This window comes from Rhinopithecus roxellana, chromosome 6 (assembly GCF_007565055.1).
Source record: "Rhinopithecus roxellana isolate Shanxi Qingling chromosome 6, ASM756505v1, whole genome shotgun sequence".
NCBI classification, from domain to species: Eukaryota; Metazoa; Chordata; class Mammalia; order Primates; family Cercopithecidae; genus Rhinopithecus; species Rhinopithecus roxellana.
The window spans coordinates 75120840-75146574 of NC_044554.1; the positions used below are offsets into that span (position 1 = coordinate 75120840).

General features: G+C 36.5%; 1 long non-coding RNA gene across 1 annotated transcript in view; it reads left to right on the plus strand.

Moving 5' to 3' along the window:
* The window catches only part of LOC104665041, a 145626-nt gene extending 135879 nt beyond the window's left edge, over positions 1-9747 (plus strand). Inside the window, exons 2-4 of the long non-coding RNA XR_748353.1 lie at positions 8474-8609; positions 9453-9501; positions 9651-9747. This is a non-coding gene — a long non-coding RNA (uncharacterized LOC104665041). The remainder of the gene's footprint in view (positions 1-8473; positions 8610-9452; positions 9502-9650) is intronic.
* Positions 9748-25735: the final 15988 nt, after the last annotated feature.

Below are 25735 nucleotides of genomic sequence, written 5' to 3' on the forward strand. Positions count from 1 at the left end.
GCTGTGTTGGTTTTGAGCTGGAAATTCAGTACTTCTGGCACTATCTTGATTTTCATGGCTTGTGCTAACTCAGTGGTCCCTTTTAAAGTGAGAAAGTGGACACAATTTCTTTCTGTGTTACAATCAGTGAAGGATTCCCCATAGCAAAGTTGCCAGGGATCCTAAGTGTTACTGACCTTCCATTTCATATAAAAGCTGAATTTTTATATGAAATTCATCTTGGTCAAGATGAATTCCAAAATCTAGAATTATCCAGAGGTTTTCTTGCTCAAGGTCATCAAGCTCGTATCCCACTTAGGTATGTTGGAAAATAATGATTAGTCCCACACCTAAGTAAAACCTTACATTTAATACCACAGGTGGTCTAAATATTACTGTAGCATAAAGATGTATGCAGTTCCAGTGATGTTGTTACAAAATTATCACAGATGCTTCCTGGTGCTGCACCTCATGGGCTCTTATCTCAGCTGAGATCCTCTGCTGGACACTTGAGTACTAGCCCTTAACACAAGGTATAGACACTGAAATGTAATTTTTACACCCACTCACTGGTTTCATATGTGGTAACTTTATCTCTTGTTGTATGTTTTCAGCTCTTTTGAGTAAAGGAACCAAGTCTTATGGGTTTTTTGTTTGTTTTTGTTTGTTTTTGTTTTTTTGAGACAGTCTCACTCTATCGCCAGGCTGGAGTGCAGTGACGCGATCTTGGCTCACTGCAACCTCTGCCTCCTGGGTTCAAGTGATTATCCTGCCTCAGCCTCCTGAGTAACTGGGACTACAGACATGCACCACCATGCCCAGCTAATTTTTGTATTTTTAGTAGAGATGGAGTTTCGCCATATTGGCCAGGATGGTCTTGATCTCTTGACTTCGTGATCTGCCTGTCTCGGCCTCCCAAAGTGCTGGGATCACAGATGTGAGCCACTGTGCCCGGCCCAAATCTTATGTTTTATTCTGTGTTTCTAGTGCCCGCATATATAGAAGCTGGATCATCAAATATTGAATGGCATTTGATGATTCATGCACTTGCATATTATGGTTAAGAAGCTCTAACTAGATAAATCTGCAGTTGTATAACCTGCTTCAGTTATATTCATACTTATCATTGAAGGACATTACATTCATGAAATGTTTAGGAGATGTATTAAGTTAATCAATTTAATCGTAGGCCAGATTAGAAGAGACAAGAAGGTAGCTGAAGATTTATTGCTCATCAACCTTGGCAAGGCTAAAACCATGCCTGGACATGCTGATTCTCCTTTGCCTTCCTCTCTCTACAAACTTAAGTCTCTTTTATTCTTATTAAAATGTAACTCTCTTTCTTCCAACCATTTCAACCACTACTAACCCCCACTCCCAGCCTTTCACATCATCCCTGACCAAAGTCTTTCTGGATTTTTGGAGTCACTCAGGATTCTAAGGAACTTGTTCAGAAAGAAACTTTTTCTTTCACATACATGGCTTCTGTTTTCCACACAAGCAGGACTGACACTGAGTCAACCTTATGTGTGCTGAGCTGTTCCTCACAACAACATGTCATGCTCATTCTTATGTGGGATAGTATTTCATTGAACAAATAAACTACAATTCATTTATTTAGTCTAGTCTATTCATTCTGTACCACATGCATTTATTCAAGTTTTGCTGTGAACAGTCTTCTACATGTCTGTTAAACTTATGCTTGCAGTGTTGGTTGTAGAACTAGGAACTGATTAGTGTGTTTTAAGATTGTAAAAAGAAGACTTGCAGACTTGAAGAAGAAAAGTTTATTTGCAAAGTAGTGCAAAGGACTCAGATTCCAGAAGGCTCAAAAAAAAAAAAAAAAATGTAAAACTAAGCAAACTGAAAAAATCAGCATAATTTCCAAGTTTACATTAGTTGATTTGTCAATTCATGGTGGGAAAAGATAAACATTTCTATATGATTATTTTGTCTGCGAAGATCATGGCCTATCTTCAGATATCAGCATCACAAAATCAGCAATATAGCTATTTTTACAGGGCAGGCAAGGGCTCCAGGAAATGTTCAAGGTTTCATTTATTTTGAAGCCCAGAACTACACAGGTGTTCCTATTATTCCTGCTGTATCTCTGGGTGAAAAGTATTTTGTTTTCTCTGTGTCATGTGATACATATTGTTTATTCATTACATTAGCAGGACGAAATGTTAGTTATGCTTTTACAGGAATATACAGGCATACCTTGGAGATACTGAGAGTGGTTCCAGACCATCACAATAAAGTGAAGCTCACAATAAAGTGAGTCACACAGATTTTTTAGTTTCCCAGTACATGTTGTTTACACTATACTGTTGTCTATTAAGTATGCTATAGCATTGTCTAAAAAAAAAATACCTTAATTTAAAAATATTTTATTACTAAAAAATGCTAATGATCATCTGAGCCTTCAGAAGGTCATAAGCTTTTTGCTGATGAAGGATCTTGCATAAATGTTGATGGCTGCTGACAGATTAAGTGGTAGTTGCTGAAGGTTGGGGTGGCTGGGGCAATTTTTTAAAATAAGACAACATTAAAGTCTGCCACATCGATGGATTTTTCCTTTTCATGAAATGTTTACCTGTAGCATGTAATGGTGTTTAATAGCATTTGACTTAGAGTAGGACTTCTTTCAAAATTGAAGTCAATCCTCTCCAACCCTGCTACTACTTAATCAACCAAGTTTACGTAATAATCTAAATATTTCGTTGTTGTTTCAACAACATTCACAGCATCTTACAGGAGTAGATTCCAGCTCAAGAAACCTCTTTCTTTCTGCATTTATAAGAAGCAACTGCTCATTCTTTCAAGTTTTATCATGAAATTAAAGCAATTCAGTCACATCTTCAGCCTCCACTTCTCATTCCAGTTCTCTTGCTATTTCCACCACATGTGCAGAGACTTCCTCTGCTGAAGTCTTAAACTCCTCAAATTCATCCATGATGGAATCAACTTCTTCCAAACTCCTGTGAATGTTGATATTCTGACCTCCTTCCATAACTCATGTTCTTAAAGGCATCTAGAATGGTGACTCCTTTTCAAGTTTTCAATTTACTTTGCCCAGATCCATCAGAGGAATCACTATGTTACGGCAGCTTACAAAACGGAGTTTTCACATAATAAGCCCAAGTTACTCCTTGGCTCCTGAAATGCAGGACATACTCTGTATTCACAGGCATGAAAGCAATATGAATCTCCTTGTACATCTTCATCAGAGCTCTTGGGTGAGAAGGAGCATTGTCAATGAGCAGTAATGTTTTCAAAGGAATCTTTTTTTCTGAGCAGTAGGTCTCAACAGTGGGCTTAAAATATTATGTAAACCATGCTGCAAACTGATGTGCTGTCGTCCAGGCTTTGTTGTTCCATTTATAGAGGTCAGACAAAGTAGATTTAGCATAGTTCTTAAGGGCCCCAGGATTCTTGGAATGATAAATGAGCATTGGCTTCAATTTAAAGTCACCAGTTACATTAGCCCCTCACTAAAGAGTCAGCCTGTCCTTTGAAGCTTTGAAGCCACATTCTGACTTCTCTCTAGCTATGAAATCCTCCCAGATGGCATCTTCTTCCAAGAGGGGTATTTTGTCTACATTAAAAATCTGTTGTTTAGTGTAGCTACCTTCTTCAAATATCTTAGCTTTATCTTCTGGATAACTTGCTGCAGCTTCCACATCAGCACTTGCTACTTCACCTTGCACTTTTTTGTTATGGAGATGACTCTTTTCTTTAATCCTCATAAACCAACTCATGCTAGTTTCAAACTTATTTTCTGCAACTCTCTCACCTCTCTCAGCCTTTGTAGAATTGAAGAGAGTTAGGATCTTGCTCTGGGTTAGCCTTTAGCTTAAAATAATGCTGTGGCTGGTTTGACTCAAACTTTCTCCATATCAGAATAAGGCTGTATTGCTTTCTATCATTTGTGCTTTCACCGGAGTGGCACTTTTAATTTTCTTCAAGAACTTTTTACACATTACATATATGTATCAAAATATCACATGTGCCTTAAAAATACATAAAACTATGATATATCAATTTTTAAAACAATTTTTTAAAGAAAGGAAAAAAGTAACCTTTCATCTGCATTCACAATTTGGCTACTTGGCGCCAGAGGCCTAGCCTTCAGTTTGTCTTGACTTTTGACATACCTCCCTTGCTAAGCTTAATAATTTTTAGCTTTTGATTTAAAGTGAGAGACGTACAATTCTTTCTTTCACTTGGACACTTAGAGGCCACTGTAGGGTTATTACTGGCTTAATTTCATTATTGTTGTGTCTCAGGAAATAGGGAGGCCCAAGTAGAGGCAGAAAGATGGGAGAATGACTCCTCAGTGGAGCAGTCAGAATACATATAATATTCATCAATTAAGTTTACAGACTCATAAGAGAATGGTTTGCGGTACCCCAAAAGTATTATAATACTAACATTGAAGATCACTGATCACAGATCACTGTAACAAACATAACAATAACAAAAAAGTTTGAAATGTGAGAATTAACAAGATGTGACCCGGAGACATGAAATGAGCTCATGTTGTGAAAAAGGCACCATGTATCTACTCAATACAGGATTGTCACAAGGTTTCAATTTGTAGAAAATGCAGTAACTGAGAATTGAAATAAAACAAAGCACAATAAAATAAGATATGCCTGTATACTTTCAGTTTAGTTGATACTGCCAAATAGTTGATCAGCATGGTTGTATTGATCTACAGTGCCATTAGACGTGTGTAAGTTACTTTCAGTTGCTTCGCATCCTTACTACACTTTTTGTTGCCTGTATTTCAAGTTTAGCCATTCTAGTAAACATGTAGAGGTGTCTTCTTGCAGTTTGTATTTGCATTTCTCTGTTTTCCTGTGGGTACTTGGTTATCTTTTGTTTCATACCACTCGGTTGTATCCATTTTCATGTTGGCTTATTTACTTTTGATTGTCATTTCACAGCAGTACTTTATATTCTGGGTAAAAATCCTTTGTCTGATATACGTGGTACAAATAATTTCTCCCACTCTGTTGCTTGCTTTTTTTCTCCCATAATGGTGTCTTCAGATGAACAGAAGTTTTTAATTTTAATGTAATCCAACTTACTCTTTTTTTCTTTTATGGCTGGTGTTTATGAAATCTTTGCCTATTTCAAGGTCATGACATATGATCCTAAGTATTCTCCTAAAAGCTTTATTTTTTTACCTTTCACATTTAGATCTACAATCCAAATAGAATTGAATTTCATGGATTGTGTGAGATAAAAAGTTCAACACTTATTTGTTTTCAAATGGATATCCAATTGACCTAGCACCATTTATTGAAAAAAAATAATTGTTATCCTTTCCCCAATGCACTGCAGTGTCAGCTTTGTCAGACATCAGGTGTCATGTGTTTGGGTCTGTTTCTGAATTCTAATTTGTTCCCCATTGGTTTATTGTCTATTCTTACACTCATACCAGTCTGTTAGTCATTATTAAATATGGTAGTTCAGGTTCTAAAGTTATGTTATTCTTCAAAATTGCTATTCTTACCCCTTTACATGTTGCATACATTTTAGAATCAGCTTTATCAAATTACAAACACACAAACACATACACATACTGCTGGGATAGTGATTAGGACTACAGTGAAACTATAGATCCATCAGAGGAGAATTGACATCTTTATATGATTCAGTCTTCATGCCAATTCATCAGTGTGGCATATGCCTCCATTTATGTAGATATTCTTTAATTTATCACAATAATATTTTGCGGTATTTAGTGTGGAATATCCTTAGTATGTTTTGCTACCAAGTGCTCTATATATTTTATTCTTTTGTAGATGATATTTTTAGTATTTTATCTTTTATTTTTTTGGTTGATTTATAGGAATACAATTGATTTTTATATAGTGCCCTTTTACTAGTGGCCTTGCCAAATTTCTTGTTTGATTCCGATAGGTTGTAGCTCTTTTGGACTTTATACAGATGATAATGTCATATTCAGCTAATAACAGATTTATTTCTTCCTTTCTGTGGGCAGGACAATGAAAGATAACCACCAATTAAAAATTGAATCTAATTCTCTTCTTCCTGCCTTTCTTCCATTGATCTTTCTTCCTTTGATCTACTAGTGGCCTTTATACTTGATTGACCAATAGAATATGGCAAAGGTGAAGTCGGGCCAATTTGGGGGATAGGCATTACTAGAACTGGCAGCTTTTACGTTGCCCTATTGGATCCCTGAACTGCCACATAAAACATAAAGTATTCATACCCTTTCTCCTACTAATTCCACTTTTGTATGACTCAAACATAAAAAAAATAAAAATAGAAAACACAGACAAAACGTCATGCACAAAATTGTTGTTGACTATAGTGCAAAACTATATGTAGCCTAATTGACTAATAAATGGTTACATAATTTAAAATAAAATAAAATAAAATAAAATGAAACTATTCTGAGACCTTCATTCTGTAAGGAATCCCAAGCCATGGTGAGGCCAGCTTAAGACATGCTGGTCAACAGTCCCAGCAGAGCCCAACATTTCAGCTATCCTTGCCAAGGTACCAGGCATGTGAGTGGGGCCATCTCGTATCCTGCAAATCTGCCCATCTTCTAGCTAAATACTATTGAGTGGCTTTGGTTGATGCCGTGTGGAATAGAAGAATAAACCAGCCAAGGACTGTCTAAATTTCTGACCCACAAAAATTATGATATATAGTAAAAATGCTGTTGTTTTAAGTCATTAGGTTTGGGCATAATTTTCTGTAAAGCAATATATTTAATTTCATGAAATGTTGACCAGAAGTGGTGGCAGTAGCCAGACTTATACTTTTCCTGAACACAGAGGGAAAGAATTCAATATTTTCCCATAATTATGATGGCACTATTGGCCTTTCTTCCTTTTTCGTAAATAGTGATGCATTCCAGATCAAGAGGTTTTCTTTATATTCTCAGAAAATAGTGATGCATTCCAGATCAAGAGGTTTTCTTTATATTCTCAGAAAATAGTGATGCATTCCAGATCAAGAGGTTTTCTTTATATTCTCAGAAAATAGTGATGCATTCCAGATCAAGAGGTTTTCTTTATATTCTCAGAAAATAGTGATGCATTCCAGATCAAGAGGTTTTCTTTATATTCTCAGAAAATAGTGATGCATTCCAGATCAAGAGGTTTTCTTTATATTCTCAGAAAATAGTGATGCATTCCAGATCAAGAGGTTTTCTTTATATTCTCAGAAAATAGTGATGCATTCCAGATCAAGAGGTTTTCTTTATATTCTCAGAAAATAGTGATGCATTCCAGATCAAGAGGTTTTCTTTATATTCTCAGAAAATAGTGATGCATTCCAGATCAAGAGGTTTTCTTTATATTCTCAGAAAATAGTGATGCATTCCAGATCAAGAGGTTTTCTTTATATTCTCAGAAAATAGTGATGCATTCCAGATCAAGAGGTTTTCTTTATATTCTCAGAAAATAGTGATGCATTCCAGATCAAGAGGTTTTCTTTATATTCTCAGAAAATAGTGATGCATTCCAGATCAAGAGGTTTTCTTTATATTCTCAGATATTGCTAAGAATTGTCATGAGTAGGTTTTTAAATTTTTTAATAAGAAAATGATTTTCATTTATTATGTTAATATGAATTACATTGATCTGTGAGTGTTATATCAACCTTGCATTCCTGAAATAAACCCGATTTGTTGTGTTTTTATCCTTTTATAATACTGTAAGAGTCCTTTTGATCATATTAGTTTAGAATTTTTGTATACATTTTTTTACTGAGATTGGCCTTCAATTTTTATTTTCCAAAATGCCTTTATGGATTTGATATACAACTAATTTTAGCCTTATAGAGTTCAATAGAGTTATTAATTTTTTAATATTTAGAAAATTTTGTGTAATAATTTTTGTTATTGAGCATTGCTTGTTTAAAAAATTTGTTGCAAAAACCATCTAGACCTCAGCTTACAAGAGTGAAACTCCATCTCAAAAAAAAAGACGAATTTACATTTTTCTCCTATACAACTCTAAAACTCACCTCTTTCATGAGTCATTCATAGCAAGCATTTATTTAACTCTGATTACAGTAACAAACTCACAAATTTCTTGGGACTTATATGCAATTTTGATTAATTTATATTTAATAAAACTGATTTGTCATTCTTAGTAATAATAAACTGAAGTACTTATATGTGCCAGGCATCAAAAAAAGGTTAAATCATTTTCCCAATATCATATAATACATAATTGTTGACCAAGAATCAAATGTGGTTTGATTTTAATCCAAAGCCTGTGCTCTTGACCGTGATGCTGTGATTCTTCACAGAGCAAGTCTGCCTTCTTGTTTAATTCTTGCAAGAAGCAAAGATTAATCTGCTCAAAACCACATGAAAGATGGTCATTTAATTTATAATCTAAAGTTTAATTGTAAACTTCTTGTCAGATTTTTTTTGCTACTTCTCAAACCGCAGCTATAGAACAAACCCAATTAATGCTGACTCCCTAAGCCACAGGCTAATATATCTGACCACACTGACTCTGCAAGACCATGACGGGAGACTGCTTAAATGTTGTCCCCGAGTGAATATCTTAACATTTATTGCATCTTTCATTTTTTTAACAAAAATGAAGGAGTTTGTGACTGTGTTGGTAAGTTATTTAGAGTGAAAATATACCATATACTACTATAAATAAATCTACTTATTAAATAGAAACGCATGTCACAGAACTGCACTGATAGCTGCTGTTTCCTTACATAATTGAGGGTGTGCCTTCCCCTAATCATGACCAAGGCTCCCTTTATAGTCCTTCACGTTCACCTTGGCTGATAGGTTGAAATAAAGCTGGGACCCTTGCATCAAGAGTCTGATCACAGTTTTTCTTTATGGGTTTCTTCATTTTACATCCAGGTTATCATCTCCTGTGGGATGTATTGGTCTTCAATAATCTGCTTAGTCAGAAGTCTGAAGTAACTTAATTTATAACAGCAACAAAAATCTTCCACTATCTTTCTCCCTGAATCAACAGGGTTTCCCCATTATGACATAAACCTACCCACCATCACCAAATGCTATGTAACATTTTGAGCTATAGCATTTGCCTCTAAATAGTCGTTTTTAAATCAGATCAGATGGCATTATGCATCTCACATGGTGCTGAAAAATAACATTCTCTGGCTTTACATAGTGTTGGCTATTGCATTATAAATTCCCACAATATAGGAGGATGGTGACAGAAGTATCAAGTTCCACCCATTCTTTACTATCTAGAGAATACTTTATGTTTCCTCTTCATTTATAATGGAATTTTTAATCATTGTATCACTCAAATGTGGCAAGTATTGATTTGGTATCTAAAATACTTCATTATTCTGGAATGCTTTTTCTGCTTCAAGAGAATCCACAAAGTTGCTACATTTTCTCTTAAGACGGAATGGAATAGAAATTTAATAGAAGTGTTGATTGACACAGATGTGTTTCTTTTTCTTTACAGTTTTCCATCAAAAATTGGGAATCATGCCCTTTCATACAACATAGTTGTGGTAAGTAGAAGTAAAAGTGTTTGCTCATGATTAAGAATTGATCCCTCACTTTTTAAGAGAAAATGAGTAGTTACATTTACATTAAAGAGCCAAGCTTTTCATTTTTGAATAATGGTTCAATTCAAACTCCTTTGATTTGGATATTTGAGACACAATTTGTTGAAGTGAAAGAACACTGGGACAGAAGCAAAAAATACCTGAGATGGAGACTCACCTCTTACCATCAACCTAGTGTTGACTTTGGGTAAACTACTTAATCTCTTTAGCCTCTGCATCCTTACTTGTGAAATGAGAGGTTTAAATTACAGTTTCCTTCCAGCTATAAGAGTCCATATCATTATTTATTATACAGAAGTAATTTTCATTAAACATCTTAGAATTTAGATTTCTATCTTTTAAACATTTTATTTTATAACACCAGAAATTAAGAAATGTTATGCCTAATATCCCACTAACAATGTCCTTTGCTGGATTGGCAAGTACAACATGGCTATATGTTATACTAAATACGCTATATGCTGTTGCTAAAGCTATAGCAATTCTGCTATGGTGCCTCTTAAAATTCTGCCCTAGACTAATATGTTATATCTTCTAATTAAACCTTAACAATGAGCATACAATCAAGAATCATTAAACATGTACTCAACAAATACAAGTTTAGCTATTTATTGAATAAAGTATACCTGTGAAGTCAATATGACCTAGATTGTAGTCAAATATGAATCTACCTATCTATCATCTCTCTCTCTCTCTCTCTCTCTCTCTCTCTCTCTCTCTCTCTCTCTCTCTCTCTCTCTCTCTCTCTCTCTCTCTATCATGTCTGGGTATATATTTAGTCAAGTTATTTTTAAATTTTATTTTTAGTTATTATGGGTACATAATAGTTGTACATATTTCTGGGGTGTGTGTGATGTTTGGATACAGGCATACAAAGTGTAATGATCAAATCAGGGGGATTGTGGTATCCATCACCTCAAACATGTATCATTTATTTGTGTTAGCATTCCAATTCTGCTATTTCATTTCTCTAAGACGTATGATAAGTTACTGTTAGCTATAGTCACCCTATTGTGCTATCAAATGCTAGATTTTATTCATTCTATCTAACTGTATTTTTGTAGTCATTAACCATCTCTACCTTATGCCCCATATTTTTGTATCCATTAATTATTCAAGTTTGTTGTATTGTTTTTCAGTAAAAATTATAGAGGATATTGGTATTCGATTTACCTATAACCTGGGACAAAATTGACCCCACTGATTTTTTTTGCTTCCTAAGTCCATCTTTTCTCTGGGGATAGTGGAAAGATCAGGATCATTAGAGAACCTAGGGTGCGATATCAGCTCTCCAGTACCAAACACAGTTCATTAACCCCTCAGAACCTCAGGTGTCTTGGGGCATAATTCATGTCTCCTGGCCCATCTCACAGGATTATCAGGAGGATGAATGAGATAAGTGAGTGCATTCTGTAAACTGTGAAGTGCTAAATAAATGCAAGGTAATGCAATACTAATAGTGAAGTCTTCACTCAAGCTATTAGTTCATTAGCACACACTCAGCAAATGGTTTTGAGTACCTGGTATGTGGCACAGGCACTGTTTTACACATTGGTAATCAGCAGTCAAAAAGGCAGATAAAACTGTCTTAGGGCAGTAGGAAAAAGGCAGTAAAAAGGTAAATAAAAGGTTTCAAATAATCGTCATTCATGAGAAAATTAAAATAAGATGCTTTCAGAATTGAGGAACAATTATAAATGGTCCTCTCTGTGAGGAGTGATTTTCAAGCTAAGACCTGGACTAAAAGATGGTGTGAGTCAAATCCCTCAGGGAAGAGCATTCCCTTGGAAGGGAAGAATAAGTACAAGGACCCTAAGGCAGGAAGCAGTTTCATGTTTGAAGAACACAAATAATCTCTGTGGCTGATGTATTGAGTGAGGGTAAAGGTGAGGTGAGATAATTTAAATGAAGTAGAATTTGCATTCCCCAGAAAACGACAGAATGTTCTAGAATTTTGGTATAGTGTAGACTAAAGATGTTTTTCACATGAAATGGTGCAGCTGCTCTGTCTTAAAAGGATTCAGAGTAAATCCTGGGGGCCAACTGCTCTATACAGGTTAATAAAAACTTCATGACACCTACATGCTATTTCCTGAAGACTTGTTTTGGGGAAGTTGGACTTCAAAGGAGAAATCATAACCAACATGTTTTCATCATTAGGTGAAAGCCAGTTTCTTTTGTGAGAGTACCATAGAAGAAGCTTCAAATTTTCTGCCCATCAAGTTTGTCAGACAGTATTTCTGTTCAGGAGCAGGTAAACTACCCAGTGTCTAAAGCTACTCCCATTATGCCTACATGCCCATAGCAATTTTTTTTCTTCAACAATAGGTGTCACTAAGAGGTAGTTGGGGAACACTAAGACCGACTTGCTTCAAAAGGATCTCAAATCATTCAGTCTATCAACCACAAGGGCACCCTATTCCCTCCTTCCCCACCTCCTGCCCAGCCCTGACTTCAGCCTGTTTTCAAGAAAGGCAATATAGCAGCAGCCGTTTTTCTGTTTTGTTTTGCTGTCTTTGCCTCAGACTCCCTGCCCTAGCCTAGGAGAAGCAGTGTCCCAAACCCTGCCATGACCAATATGCAGGCGCTTTTCACTTAACTTTAAGTCAAATTCCAATGATTCAGCAATGTGAAAACAAGCATCAAAGGGAGAAACAGTGTGGGAGAGCAGCAAAAGCACTGGATTGGCAGGCAAGGAGACAGAGTTCAGCTTTAGATGTGCCTACTTCCGGAGCCTCAGTTCCCTTGTGTGTACAATCAGGACGAAAATATTTCCCTGTTATTCTGGCAAGGTTCTAAAGGGAATTAAGTAGCTGTTATCTGCAGAAAGCGCTTTGTGAACCTAGGCTGCTATATAAAAATGGAGGGGGGAGAAATGGAGTAGTTCCGAATTGGCAAGTTTGTTTTCGTTGACTACCAGGTATGGGAAGGGCACTGAAGAAGCAAGACAGGGGCTGAGAATTTGAAAAATATGCCCTTTTCCATGAAGACACTAGAATTTATGCTAGGGAGCAGAGATCATGTATTAAGGGGCTACTGTATGGCACAGCTCTGGGAGGCACTGTTTGCACTGTAGTCTACGCATACATTTGAAAGGGTTAAGTAAGAACATAAGTCCACTCAATTAAAGGATAGGCAGTAAGTGATGGAGGAGCTCAGTGGCTGGAGACGTTGAAGAAAGGTGAAAATAAGGGATGAGACTTCAGCTACTAGGTAGAAAAGAAAACCTGATGGAAACAAGAATAGACACAAAAGATCTCCAGTAAATTTAAGAACATGAGACTAATTGGGTGTCCTTTCAGTAAGGGTATGAGAAAGTGGTGTGACTTTTTTGTTCTTTTCCAAAGTGGTTTTTTTTTTTTAAATATGGGAATAGTTTGGGGACTTTAAAAAATAATATTATGGCACCTGTCTATTCTTTCTCAATTCAAATGAAACTCAGTATCTGTTCTAAAGCACTAGGAAAAGCCAAGAGGAGAATGAAGTGCCCGACAGCTAAAACCTTTGTGTTCTTATCTTTTTACAGTATAATTTTTATTGACCCATGATCTGTTAACTTCTGTTCCTCATTCAACATAAAAAGATGATGACACAAATGTCTTTCAAAGCCTTTATATATGTTCAAATGCAGAAAAGGCCCTGTGGTTGCTGTCAAGCTAAGGGATTCAATATCCCTGAGAACATCCATTCCAGTAACACTGGCCACTCAGAATGTGTTTGTGTCTGTGAGAGCACACACATGTGCATGCATGTAAATTCTGTGTCTAAAATACTACAGTCCATGAAAACTGTCTTACTCTTCAATAAAATTCACACATTTAGGGCTTCACAAGGTCCAGTATTTCTTAACATTGTAAGACAAAGGAAGTTGAATTAAAGAATTTAGTTCATGGATTAATTAAATTTGTAATTTCAAAATTACAATTTGCATCTGAGTGTTAACTGTATTTGAGTAAATAAATGAGCAAAAAAGACTTAAGCATTTCTGTGAAATTGGGTCAATCAAGACAAATTTTTACTGTGATTCACTTTTTTGTCCCTCTTTTACTGTATAGCCTTTGATTTTTTAAAATGGTCCCATGTTTTATTGTTGACATTTTATTTCAATATCTGATTTGAAAACAGCAGACAGAGCCCCTGTGAATTTTAAAGAGATATCTGCTTTCTTTCATCACAGCTGCTCAGCCTTGGTGGATTGGCTGGGATTTTTTTTTTTTTTTTTTTTTTTTTTTTATTGTATTACTTGTGAGAAGAGAAGGAGACAATGCGAACCAATATTCTGATGATAAAGATTTGGCAATCGAGTCATGTCATCATGTCTCTTTTCTCTTCCTCATCGGAGTTTTTTGCAAAAGCAGAAACAGTGACTTTTTTCAACACCTGCATCTTTAACAACCAGAGCAGTGTAATTACCTTTCTTGAATATTCTATAGAATTGTCAAACAGCAATTTTCTTTTACAAGGGTGGCTTTTAAATAATGTCGTTTACATACAGAGTTTAACATCTCTTAAAGTGAAAATCTAATTATAAGAAACTAAAATTTACTGCATGTTTATAATTTGATCCTTATGAAATTGCTAATCACGGCACCTTTAACATATATTATGAAGCAGAAAAAGTACATATAGTCAGATTAAACTAAATATTTTAGAGTTTCTTGAATATATGTTAATTTCTATCACTATTACTGTTATTAACACTATTTGGTATTTTATTGCATTGCTCTTGAATTCAACAATTTGTGGAGAGAGGTGGCTCACAATGACATGTTTTCTCAAGATCATCTGATGTCATCGTTTCCTCTTTGTTAATGAAAAGTATCAATATTTAAAAAGAACTGTCATTGTAGTTTATGTATAGACAATAAATGGCAAGTCAAGCAAGCTGAGATAATTCTTCCAATGGACACATTAGATAATAATGCCAATACTAAATAATATTAGAATTTAGGTAATGTACTGCCATTTGATAAAGTGGTTCGTGTCCAGATTGTATACACACTTATCAACTTTGGCATCTGACTTTATAATTTTTGAAGTACAGATGGGATTGTCAACAACTGGAAGGAGTGATACTTCAGTATTTTACTACAAGGTGAATGTTAAAGTGAAAATTTTAACGTATCCCCACATTATTTCATTCTGGAACAAGCTCTAAATTAATGTTATGAAATGTTATGAGCACACCTATAAACCTATCGCTTACAAAAAGATTAAAGAGTGTCTTTTATAATCTTCAAATTGTCACTCTAGCAATTCCTCTGTTGCCCCACACTATTCTCAGAATGTCGACTCGGCTACATTTTCCTTCTGTGCTTCTGGTCAGAATTTCTGTTCTCTATGCCAATTTATGCCCAAGGAGTCTAAATCTTTTGTATCTTTTTTCTAAGCATGTTCCCCACGGAAAAGATAATCAGCCTGAAGTCTAATGTACAACCTTCTCAGGCGCTTTCTCAAAAGCACACTCTATCATTCTTTAAAAAAAATTACAAATTAAAAAAAGAATTTTAATAGAGTCTTATACGGCATTGTTTTGAATTTCCATCAACTGTCTAGATAACCAGTATTTGTTTATATAGCTCTATTCTATAGACATATAACTGTCATATAAAATAATTTTTAGACTGTTTATATCTTGGTCATATACAATATGATTTTTGTGCCTGAAATCTTAAGTATGTCAGGTGGAAGAATCACCAAGTCCAAAATGCTAGAAATGTATTCTTTATGATATGATACTCAGTTTAAACCTTGCCATTTCCTGTTTGGAAAATAACACTTGAAAAAGAAAGTGGTACTCCAAATATTCCACCTATTCATAAGTGATCTCAACAGCCATATTTTATTGTGTAAAACATGTTACAATTCTTATTTCCCTCCTGTATTTCTAGGCCCTCCATAAAATATACATGTATGATGGTAGATATGTGTGTATCTGGGTTGCGTGTATTTCACATGCAAATACCAGAAAGCAAAAAAAGTAGCACGTTCATTCAACTTCTATGTGGACATAATGTTACCAAAGTGAAAAGGCAATTCTCTCTCTCTCTCTCTTTTTTTAACTTTGCTTTCTCTAGCAACCACTTTAGATTTTATAGGGTTTCTCTCATACTATCTTAACTGGATTAAAGAGTAAGAACAAGTTTTCTCCATTACAAAATTCTCATTTAATCCTTATCCACACTTAATTTATCAAATTAAATCAGACAAGATTGATGCCAGGGCTTTTCAAGCCGGACATCGTGTGTAAAATCGGCAGACAAGGGTTTGTAAAGGGTGCCCATCGTGACTTGTCATAGCCTCTTGCCTCAGCTGCCCTCGCCTCGATCCAGGCGGGGTCAGGATGCTTCTTGGTGTTCCACTGTGGGCTCGGCGGGGAAACAGAGCAGCTACACAGCCTCCAGCAGAGTTACTTATTACACCCTCGCCTCCTTCACCTGCCCCAGCCATTCAAAATAACACCACACCATAAAATATTCATGAACCGCGCCATGCTGCAGCCAGGGCTCGCTACTGCAGGTGGCTGTTACATCAGTAATTGCTCAATACTTCCCTCCACAGCGTAAAATTGTTTTCATTATGTGTCATGAACACAGAGCCAAGCAAAGCCCTCTTGAGTGGTTTCCCAAGGGCTGGAGGGAGGTGGTACTTAACTTAAACAGGCGCTTTTTGGCTTAGATTTAAAAAAATAAATAAATAAAAAATAAAGGGAGAAGCCAGTGAAAGCTCATCATTAACTCTCCTTCTAAGTGCAACAAAAAGCAGAAGCTCATGCAAAACTCTCATAAAGATTATCCTAAATGTCTCAGTTACTAGGAAGAGCTTTAGGGGTTTTAGCGGGTCTTACGATACTTCAAGCTGCAGAGAAGAGAATAACTTTCCACCTGACTGAAGTTCCCATGGAGTGCAGAGCTCTGGGATAAGCAGGTTTCAGCAATAAACTCCTGCATTGTGAAGCAATAATGCCCAGCCAGGTCCCCACATTTTGATTCAAGGGTGTCTTTTTCTTTCCCCCCTGTGGAGGACTAATCACAGCTCCACTTTGTTTAATTGCAGCAAAGAGAGAAATGTGTTTAAGAAGTCATTCTGGACCCCTTTAAATGAATGCTGGGGTTCTTCAAGGACAACAAACAGGATGCATAATAAATAAGCTTTAATTTTCAGATCAAAATAGGCAAAGTTAAAGATTTTTAGTGACTGATCTGGGAGAGATGCTGCTGTAAAGAGACCAGAAACTGGGGGGAAAAGGGCGGGGAAAGCAACAAGTGGGATTACAGTCTTGGTTTTTATATAGCACAAGCTGTTTTTGCATGGTGGGAGGATCCTTACAGGAATAAAATCTTTACGGAATTGGGAGCTAGTTGATTTCCCCTAGCATTTTGATTCTGATTCAGAAAGAAGAAAAAAGGAAGGACGGGAAAGAGAAAGAAAAAAATGTCCTTCTTGTAAACTATGTTAAACCTCAGTAATTGACAGATTCGCCTCCCCTCATTTTCAAGCTCAGGCCCAGTTGGGTGCAATATGTGCGGGAGATGGCCTCAGGGTCATGAACTCCCAGGGTTGGGAGGAAAACCATTTATCCATCACATGCTTTCTTTCTGAGTTTGACAAAACTAAGCCCCAGACCAAATGATTGGGAAGCACCCCTTTTCATCTATTTAAAATCTGTTTATTTCTTACCACTCTGGCCTAAGCATCTTCTTAAAGGAAAGTTAACTATTTCCCTCTTGTAAGATGAGTATTTGCTGATCCTTATCACTTTGTTTAGAAAATGTTTACCATAGATGTTACGGCAAAATTTTCCAGTACTGTAGCTATCTGAAACGGTATTATCAAACTTGAAAATGTGTAATACAAATCGCCTATTTCAAAACCATGATCTACAAATGTCTATAGTTTGTCTTTTTCTTTCCTGAAAGGAGTCTTTTTTTTTTTTTTTAATCAACCCCTCTAGAGAGAAAGTATTAAAATTTTTTTAAAAAAATGTATGGCACAGTTCTGATACTATTTTTTTTAGTAACATACTATCCATTGATAACAAATTGACCCTAGATAACTGTCAGTCCCATAAATTGAGGAAGGCAATGGGCATAAAACCACTCACGAGCATCTGCTGCAGGGGGGTTTTCCTCTGGGTTAAATGGAAGATGTGAGGTTATTTAACATCCTGCAAAAACAATGTAGAATGATTGTGTGTGTTTGCGTGTGTGTGTGTGTGTGTGTGTGTGTGTGTGTGTGTGTGTGTGTCTGCCATATACATATGTATCCTGAATGATGGATTTCCTTTGCATCTGGTAACTATAGACTTTTCTTCCCCTGAATACACCAAATGACTGTTTCAAAATGAAAATCACTATGTGTTTGAATGTTGTATTATGCCTAGTCCCTTTTTGAGTGAAAGGCGGCTTTAAAAAGTAAGGTATATCATTGCCAAAAAGGGGCTAAATAGTATTGTCAGCATTTTGAGAAGGAATAGGTCCTTTTTCGCCTTCCTTCTCAAACTCTTTTCTGGACAGCTGTTAGTGACTTAGCGAACTTTTCATATGGATATGTATGTTAATGGCAGGCAATGAACTGGAGATGGAGAGGCCCAAACACAGGCCCAACTCTTCAGTGCACATCAAAAGCCTTTACAAAAGGAGCAGTAAAAGAGGCAGCGATGGCGGAGCCTTCACTTTTGTACCCTGAATTAGTTCTGCAAGCAATGAAACTGATCTTTTCTCCTTGCCAGAAAAGTCTGCTGATTTTTGTGAGTGCTCATTAGCACAAGAGGCATTTGTGAAGATAATTGACTGACGCTGATACTGCTGGCTGTCACAACAGTGCCAGCCAGCAGTGTATGTGCATTTTAATAGTTGTATTTTTTTTCTTTCTTAGACTTCATGGTTTCTAAAAGATACTAGTTTTCCAAAGGTTTACACTCTTCTTTGAAGCAGAAGGTTTTAAAATCTTTGCTTTGAAAACTGACAACCAACCTTACTTTTTAAAATATCATATTTCTATGTAGTACCTGGTATGGATGTATAATGTAAAAGGTATCTATTCAATGCATGCAACTGGACAGAAATTACGCAGTTGTAGATCCAAATTATTTTGATATCAGAAGGACATTCAGGAAATAGTGTGTACCATCCAGTTCCTGGAATACAAGCTATCATCCTGTAGAAATAGCAAATAAGGCAATATTCCACTTTGTCATAAGCAACTACAAATAAATTTCATACATTTTCAAACTTTTTTTTAGTTTTCTTTTTTGTAGACATGTTCATAAAATTAGAAAATTAGGGGGGAAAGGGAAGTATTTTTGGAAATTCTAACTTAATAATGCTTTGACATGAGGTGGATCTTTTACATGATGGTGCCACCCAGAATGGGACTCCGAAGTATCAAAGCGTAGATGTCAGAGGACAATTGAGTCTCTGTGCTCACAGTGTCAAGGAATTCTGCAGGGAACACGATGTCAACGTTCTTTTTCACTTGAGTTTTTGCTGCCAATTCACAACATATCATAGAAACCTGTGTTACTTGGTTGACATATGCCTTCTTTCTTTTCTAAAGGAACTTCTAAAACATTTACTTTAATTAATTATGCATTTATCAGTTCTTTGTGTTGAAGAGAATATCTGGGAATTTATGTGTCATTGCAGCAAAATACAGACTTCATAAGTGTCTTGTCCCAAATGAATGGTATATAATAGCAATATGTTAAATCTTCTGTAATCTATATGTGTATTAAGCTGTTTAAGGACTCTGTACATTGAATATGCTCAGAATAGTATTTTTCTAAAGCACTTCAGAAACCTGCCTAGTTATAACATGTGACAGAGAGAGTATTTTCTTTGAGGGAAAAATAAGTTATTTTCTCAAGTTAAGGATGACAGAATAAGTTGAGTGAGGGTGAGAGTTACTTCTGTGCTATCACCACTTTTGAATGAAAATGAGTTGTCTACTTTGCCCTCTGATATATCTATTCCTGGCAGCTCAGCTCACTGATAAACTAGTTTGCTCTGAAGGGGCTCCAGGGGAGGGTAAAAAGGTTGGTGATTTCACTGAACATGCTTTTGAATCTGCTGCTAGATGTGCTTTTTAGAAATAGGCACTTGATTTCTCAGAATGTAGCTATTGTGTCAACATTTTCTGAAAAACTAGCCATTGAATCCTCGATGTTTTACCTTTGTGGGGTTGTATATGTTCACAGCACAGACAAGTACAAGTTAAAGTATTTTAGAAAAAGAATTGAAATTCTCTTGCCATTCTTTTTCACCACTTGGCTTTCCTTGCATGATACTCTGATAAGAGGGAAGCCAGCTAGCCATCCTTCAAAGGATGAAGGGTGGGATGTATGTATGAATGGGTGTGTCTGGGGGGCGGCACTTTTCCCCTTCTGTGTTAACCACTGCAAAGAGGATGTTAGAATGATGCATCAACATTTTCTTTACCCAACTATCATATAAAATCACATTTGTGAAAAAGTAGCTCAGTGAATAGTAATCCACATGTGATGAAGAGGATGACATGTGAAAAGGACTGAGTTTGAAAACAGTTAGGAAATAGGAAAAACAGATAACAAATAGAAAAATAGGAGAAAATACCCACATCCCACGTTATTAGGCTTCTCCCTGCAGCCATAACTGAACTCATGTGGGGAAATGTAGTGGTCTCTGTCTTTTAACGAACAAGGAAGGTCATCAATTCTCTCTTGAAGGTCCAATGTTGGAACAAGAGGTAATAGAATTGCAATAACTTAGAGGCTTATCAAGCAATTCATCCCTCAAATATTTTATACAATGTTCTGGGCATTATTTGAAGCACTGGGATAAAATAAGTCTCTTTCTTCACAAAATTACATTCAAAAGGGGACATGGAAGTAGAAACAGATATTCCTATGTGTCAGGTAGCAATGAATGGTATTGAGAATAGTAACAAAGCCTAAGTAGGTTGATAGTATTGGGGCTGCTATTTGACGGTGGTGCAGGAGGGTCTCTCTAAAGAAAAGACACTTGAGTAGAGACTGAAAGAAGGGGGGAAGTAAACCATGTGAATATCTGAAGAGAGAACATTCTAGGACAAGTGGAGAAGCACAAGGACAAGTGGAGAAGTGCAAGGACAAGTGGAGAAGTGCAAGAACGAATGTCCAGAGGAGTATGCTTGAAGGACGCCAGAAGTAGTAGGGTGGGCATAAGACTTTCCAAGTCATGCTAAACTGAGCTGTCTCCAACATAATTCAATGCATGCTGGGGTGGCATTATCGTCTTACTTTTTTTAAACCCACACAACGTAAGTGGCCCAGTCATTGGTGGAAACCATCATCATACAAATGTATTTTAGACCAACGAGATCCAGGGTCTATAATCAAATCACATATGCTGGAGGAATATGATGAAGCCTTGTAATCTTTTAATATTGAACATACAACTTGTAATCTTTTAATATTGAATATACAACTTTCACTGCTGATTGTCTACATGAGTTTGTGTTTATCATCTATTTCAATTGGTTTTTATTCATTTAATAGATAAAATGTGTTTGTACTAGAGTATCTTCATATATTTTTGAAGAAAGAAGAGGCTGACCAATTAAGAGGAGTGAAATTTGGAGGAAATTACTAACCTGATAATTAGAACACTGATAAAATAAAAATTGGAGTCTCTAAGAACACATGAGTAAACAATGTAATTGGAAATGATTTTAAGCAGTGAATATATTCTAGGGAAGATATTAGCTTGACAAATTCATATAATTCAAATCCTAAGAAAAATACACAAAGAGACCTTACTATGTAATGCAGGATTTGGAAACCCACAGCCTAGGGCAGTAGGGCAAAAACAGTGATGGAAAAATCCACAGCTTGTCTTAAAGCTGCAGCCTGTCATAATTCAGTGAGGGCCAGAGGACCCAGTGATGCAGGGTCTTCAGATTTTTCAAGAGGAGCCAGAAATCTGCGTTAATTTTTATGTGAACTCATTCTATTTTTAACTGTTGGCAATTAATTTAGAAACACACATATAAGCCAGGCACAGGGGCTCACGCCTATAATCCCAGCACTTTGGGAGGCTGAGGTGGGTGTCTCACTTGAGGTTAGGAGTTTGAAACCAGCGTGGCCAACCTGGTGAAACTCTGCCTCTACTAAAAATACAAGAAAAAATTAGCTGGCACGGTGGCAGGCACCTGCAATCCCAGCTCCTCTGGAGACTGAAGCAGGAGAATCACTTGAACCCATGAGGCCGAGGTCGCAGTAAGCCCAGATTGCACTACTGCACTGCAGCCTTGGTGACAGAGTGAGATCCTGTCTCAAAAACAAACAAACAAAAAACATATAAAGCATACCTACGGGCTGAATTCTGCCTGCTGCCATACAGTTTGCAACTTATGATTTAAAGAAGACTTAAAGATTAAATTCTTTTCAATAAAATTCTATAATGAAAAGTCCTCAATTTTTCATTTTTTATAGACAAATATTTTTATATGGAATATTATTGTATTAGTTCATTTTAATGTAGTGTTTCCATGTTTCACGGTGTGCTACTTGCCTGTTTAAACACTTTTGTGATTTCAAGCACAAATTTGGGTGCACCCATTTTGGTGCACAATTTTGGGGCTCCCATCTCCCAAGAAGTATACACTGTACCCTATTTGTAGTCTTTTATCCCTTGCCTGCCTCCCACCCCTCCCCCAAAATCCCCAAAGTCTGTTATATCATTCTTACGCCTTTGTGTCCTCATAACTTAGCTCGCACATATCAGTGAGAACATATGATGTTTGGTTTTCCATTTCTGAGTTACTTCACTTAGAGTAATAGTCTCCAATCTCATCCAGGTAGCTGTGAATGTTGTTAATTCATTTCTTTTTATGGTTGAGTAGTATTCCACACACCACAGTTTCTTTATCCACTAGTTGATTGATGGGCATATGGATTGGTTCCACTTTTTTTTTTTTTTTTTTTTTTTTTTTTTGAGATGGAGTCTTGCTCTGTCACCCAGGCTGGAGTGAAGTGACACGATCTCAGCTCACTGCAACCTCCACCTCCTGGGTTCAAGCAATTCTCCCACCTCGGCCTCCCGAGTAGCTGGGATTATAGGCACCCACCGTCATGCCCAGCTAATTTTTGTAGAGACAGAGTTTCACCATATTGGCCAGCCTGGGCTCGAACTCCTGACGTCAGGTGATTAGCATGCCTTGGCCTCACAAAGTGCTGGGATTACAGATGTGAGCCACTGTGCCTGGCTGGTTCCACGATTTTGCAATTGCAAATCGTGCTGCTATAAACATGCATGTGCAAGTATCGTTTTTGTATAATGACTTCTTTTCCTCTGGGTAGATACCCAGTAGTGGGATTGCTGGATCAAAGGGTAGTTCCACTTTTAGCTCTTTAAGACATCTCCACACTGTTTTCCATAGTGGCTGTACTAGTTTACATTGCCATCGGCAGTGTAGAAGTGTTCCCTGATTACCACATCCATGCCAACATCTACTGTTTTCTGCTTCTTTGATTACGGCCATTCTTATAGGAGTAAGGTGGTATTGCATTATGGTTTTGATTCGCATTTCTGTGATCATTAGTGATACTGAGCATTTTTCCATGTTTCTTGTCCATTTGTGTATCTTCTTTTGAGAATTATCTATTCATATCCTTAGCCCACTTTTTGATGGGATTGTTTACGTTTTTCTTGTTGATTTGTTTGAGTTCATTGTGGATTCTGGATATTAGTCTTTTGTCAGATGTACAGATTTTGAAGACTTTTTCCTACTCTGTGGGTTGTCTGTTTACTCTGCTGACTGTTCATTTTGCTGTGCAAAAAGCTTTTTAGTTTAATTAAGTCCCAGCTACTTATCCTTGTTTTTATTGCATTTGCCTTTGGGTTCTTGGTCATGAAATCCTTGCCTAAGTCAATGTCTAGAAGGGTTTTTCCAGTGTTATCTTCTAGAATGTGTATAGCTTGAGGTCTTAGATTTAAGTCTTCAATCCATCTTGAGTTGATTTTTGTGTAAGGTGAGAGATGAGGATCCAGTTTCATTCCCCTACATGTGGCTAACCAGTTATCCCAGCACCATTTGTTGAAAAGGGTGTCTTTTCCCCACTTTATGTTTCTGCTGCCTTGTCGAAGATTAGCTGGCTGTAAGTATTTGAGTTTACTTCTGGGTTCTCTATTCTGTCCCATTGGTCTATGTGCCTATTTTTATACCAGTACCATGCAGTTTTGGTGACTATGGACTTAGAGCAAAGCTTGAAATCAGGTAGTGTGATGCCTCCAGATTTGTTCTTTTTGCTTAGTCTTGCTTTGCGGGCTCTTTTTTGGTTCCATATGAATTTTAGAATTTTTTTTTCAAATTCTGTGAAGAATAATGGTATTTTGATGGCGATTTAGTTGAATCTGTAGATTGCTTTTGGCAGTATGGTCATTTTCACAATATTGATTCTACCCATCCATGAGCATGGGATATGTTTCCATTTGTTTGTGTCATCTATGATTTCTTTCAGCAGTGTTTTGTAGTTTTCCTTGTAGAAGTCTTTCTCCTCCTTGGTTAGGTATATTCTTAAGTTACGTTTTGTTTTGTTTTTTTGCAGCTATTGTAAAAGTTGAGTTCTTGATTTGATTCTCTGTTTGGTCACTGTTGGTGCATAGGAGAGCTACTGATTTGTGTACATTAATCTTGTATCTGGAAACTTTGCTGAGTTCTTTATGCAGTTCTAGGAGCTTTCTAGAGGAGTCTTTGGGGTTTTTGAGGTAAAGGATCATATCATCAGCAGTGACAGTTTGACTTCCTCTTTACCAATTTGGATGCCCTTTATTTCTTTCTCTTGTCTGATTGCTCTGACTAGGACTTCCAGTACTATGCTGAAGAGGAGTGGTGAGAGTGGGCATCCTTGTCTTTTTCCCATTCTCAGAGGGAATGCTTTCAACTTTTCCCCATTCAGTATTATGTTGGCTGTGCTCTTGTCGTAGATAGCTTTTATTACATTGATGAATGTCCCTCATACACCGATTTTGCTGAGAGTTTTAATCATAAAGGGATGCTGGATTTTGTCAAATGCTTTTTCTGCATTTACTGAGATGATCATATGATTTTTGTTTTTAATTCTGTTTAAGTGGGACATCACATTTATTGACTTGTGTGTATTAAGCCATCCCTGCATCCCTGGTATGAAACCCACTTGATCATGGTGAATTATCTTTTTGATATGTTGTTGGATTTGGTTAGCTAGCATTTAGTTAAGGATTTTAGCATCTATGCTCACCAGGGATATCAGTCTATAGTTTTCTTCTTTGGTTATGTCCTTTCCTGGTTTTGGTATTAGGGTGATGCTGGCTTCATAGAATGAGTTAGGGAGGCTTCCCTCTTTCTTTATCTTGTGAAATAATGTCAATAGGATTGGTACCAATTCTTCTTTGAATGTCTGGTAGAATTCTGCTGTGAATCCATCTGGTCCTGGGCTTTTTTTGTTGTTGGTAATTTTTAAATTACCATTTCAATCTTGCTGCTTGTTATCTAATTCTTCTGGGTATCTAATTCTTCCTGATTTAAGCTAGGAGGGTTGTATTTTTCAGATATTTGTCCATCTTTACTTGGTTTTCAAGTTTATTTGTATAAAAGTATTTATAGTAGCCTTGCATGATCTTTTGTGTTTCTGTGGTGTCAGTTGTAATATCTCCCGTTTTGTTTCTTATTGAGTTTAATAAGATTTTCTCTCTTCTTTTCTTGATGAATCTTGCTAATGGTCTATCAATTTTATGTCTCTTTTCAAAGAACCAGATTTTTGTTTCATTTACCTTTGTTTTTTTGTTGTCATTGTTTCAATTTCATTTAGCTCTGTTATAATCTTGGTTATTTCCTTTCTTCTGCTGGGTTTGGGTTTGGTTTGTTTTTGTTTCTCTAGTTCCTTGAGGTGTGACCTTAGAACATGTTTGTGCTCTTTCAGTCTTTTTGATGTAGGCATTTAGGGCTATGAACTTTCCTCTTAGCACTGCCTTTGCTGTACCCCAGAGGATTTGATAGATTGTGTCATTATTGTCACTCAGTTTGAAGAATTTTTTAATTTCCATTTTGATTTCGTTTTTGACCCAATGATCATTCAGGAGCAGGTTATTTAATTTCCATGTATTTGCATGGTTTTGAAGGTTCCTTTTGAAATTGATTTCCAGTTTTACTCCACTGAAGGAGTGCTTGATATAATTTC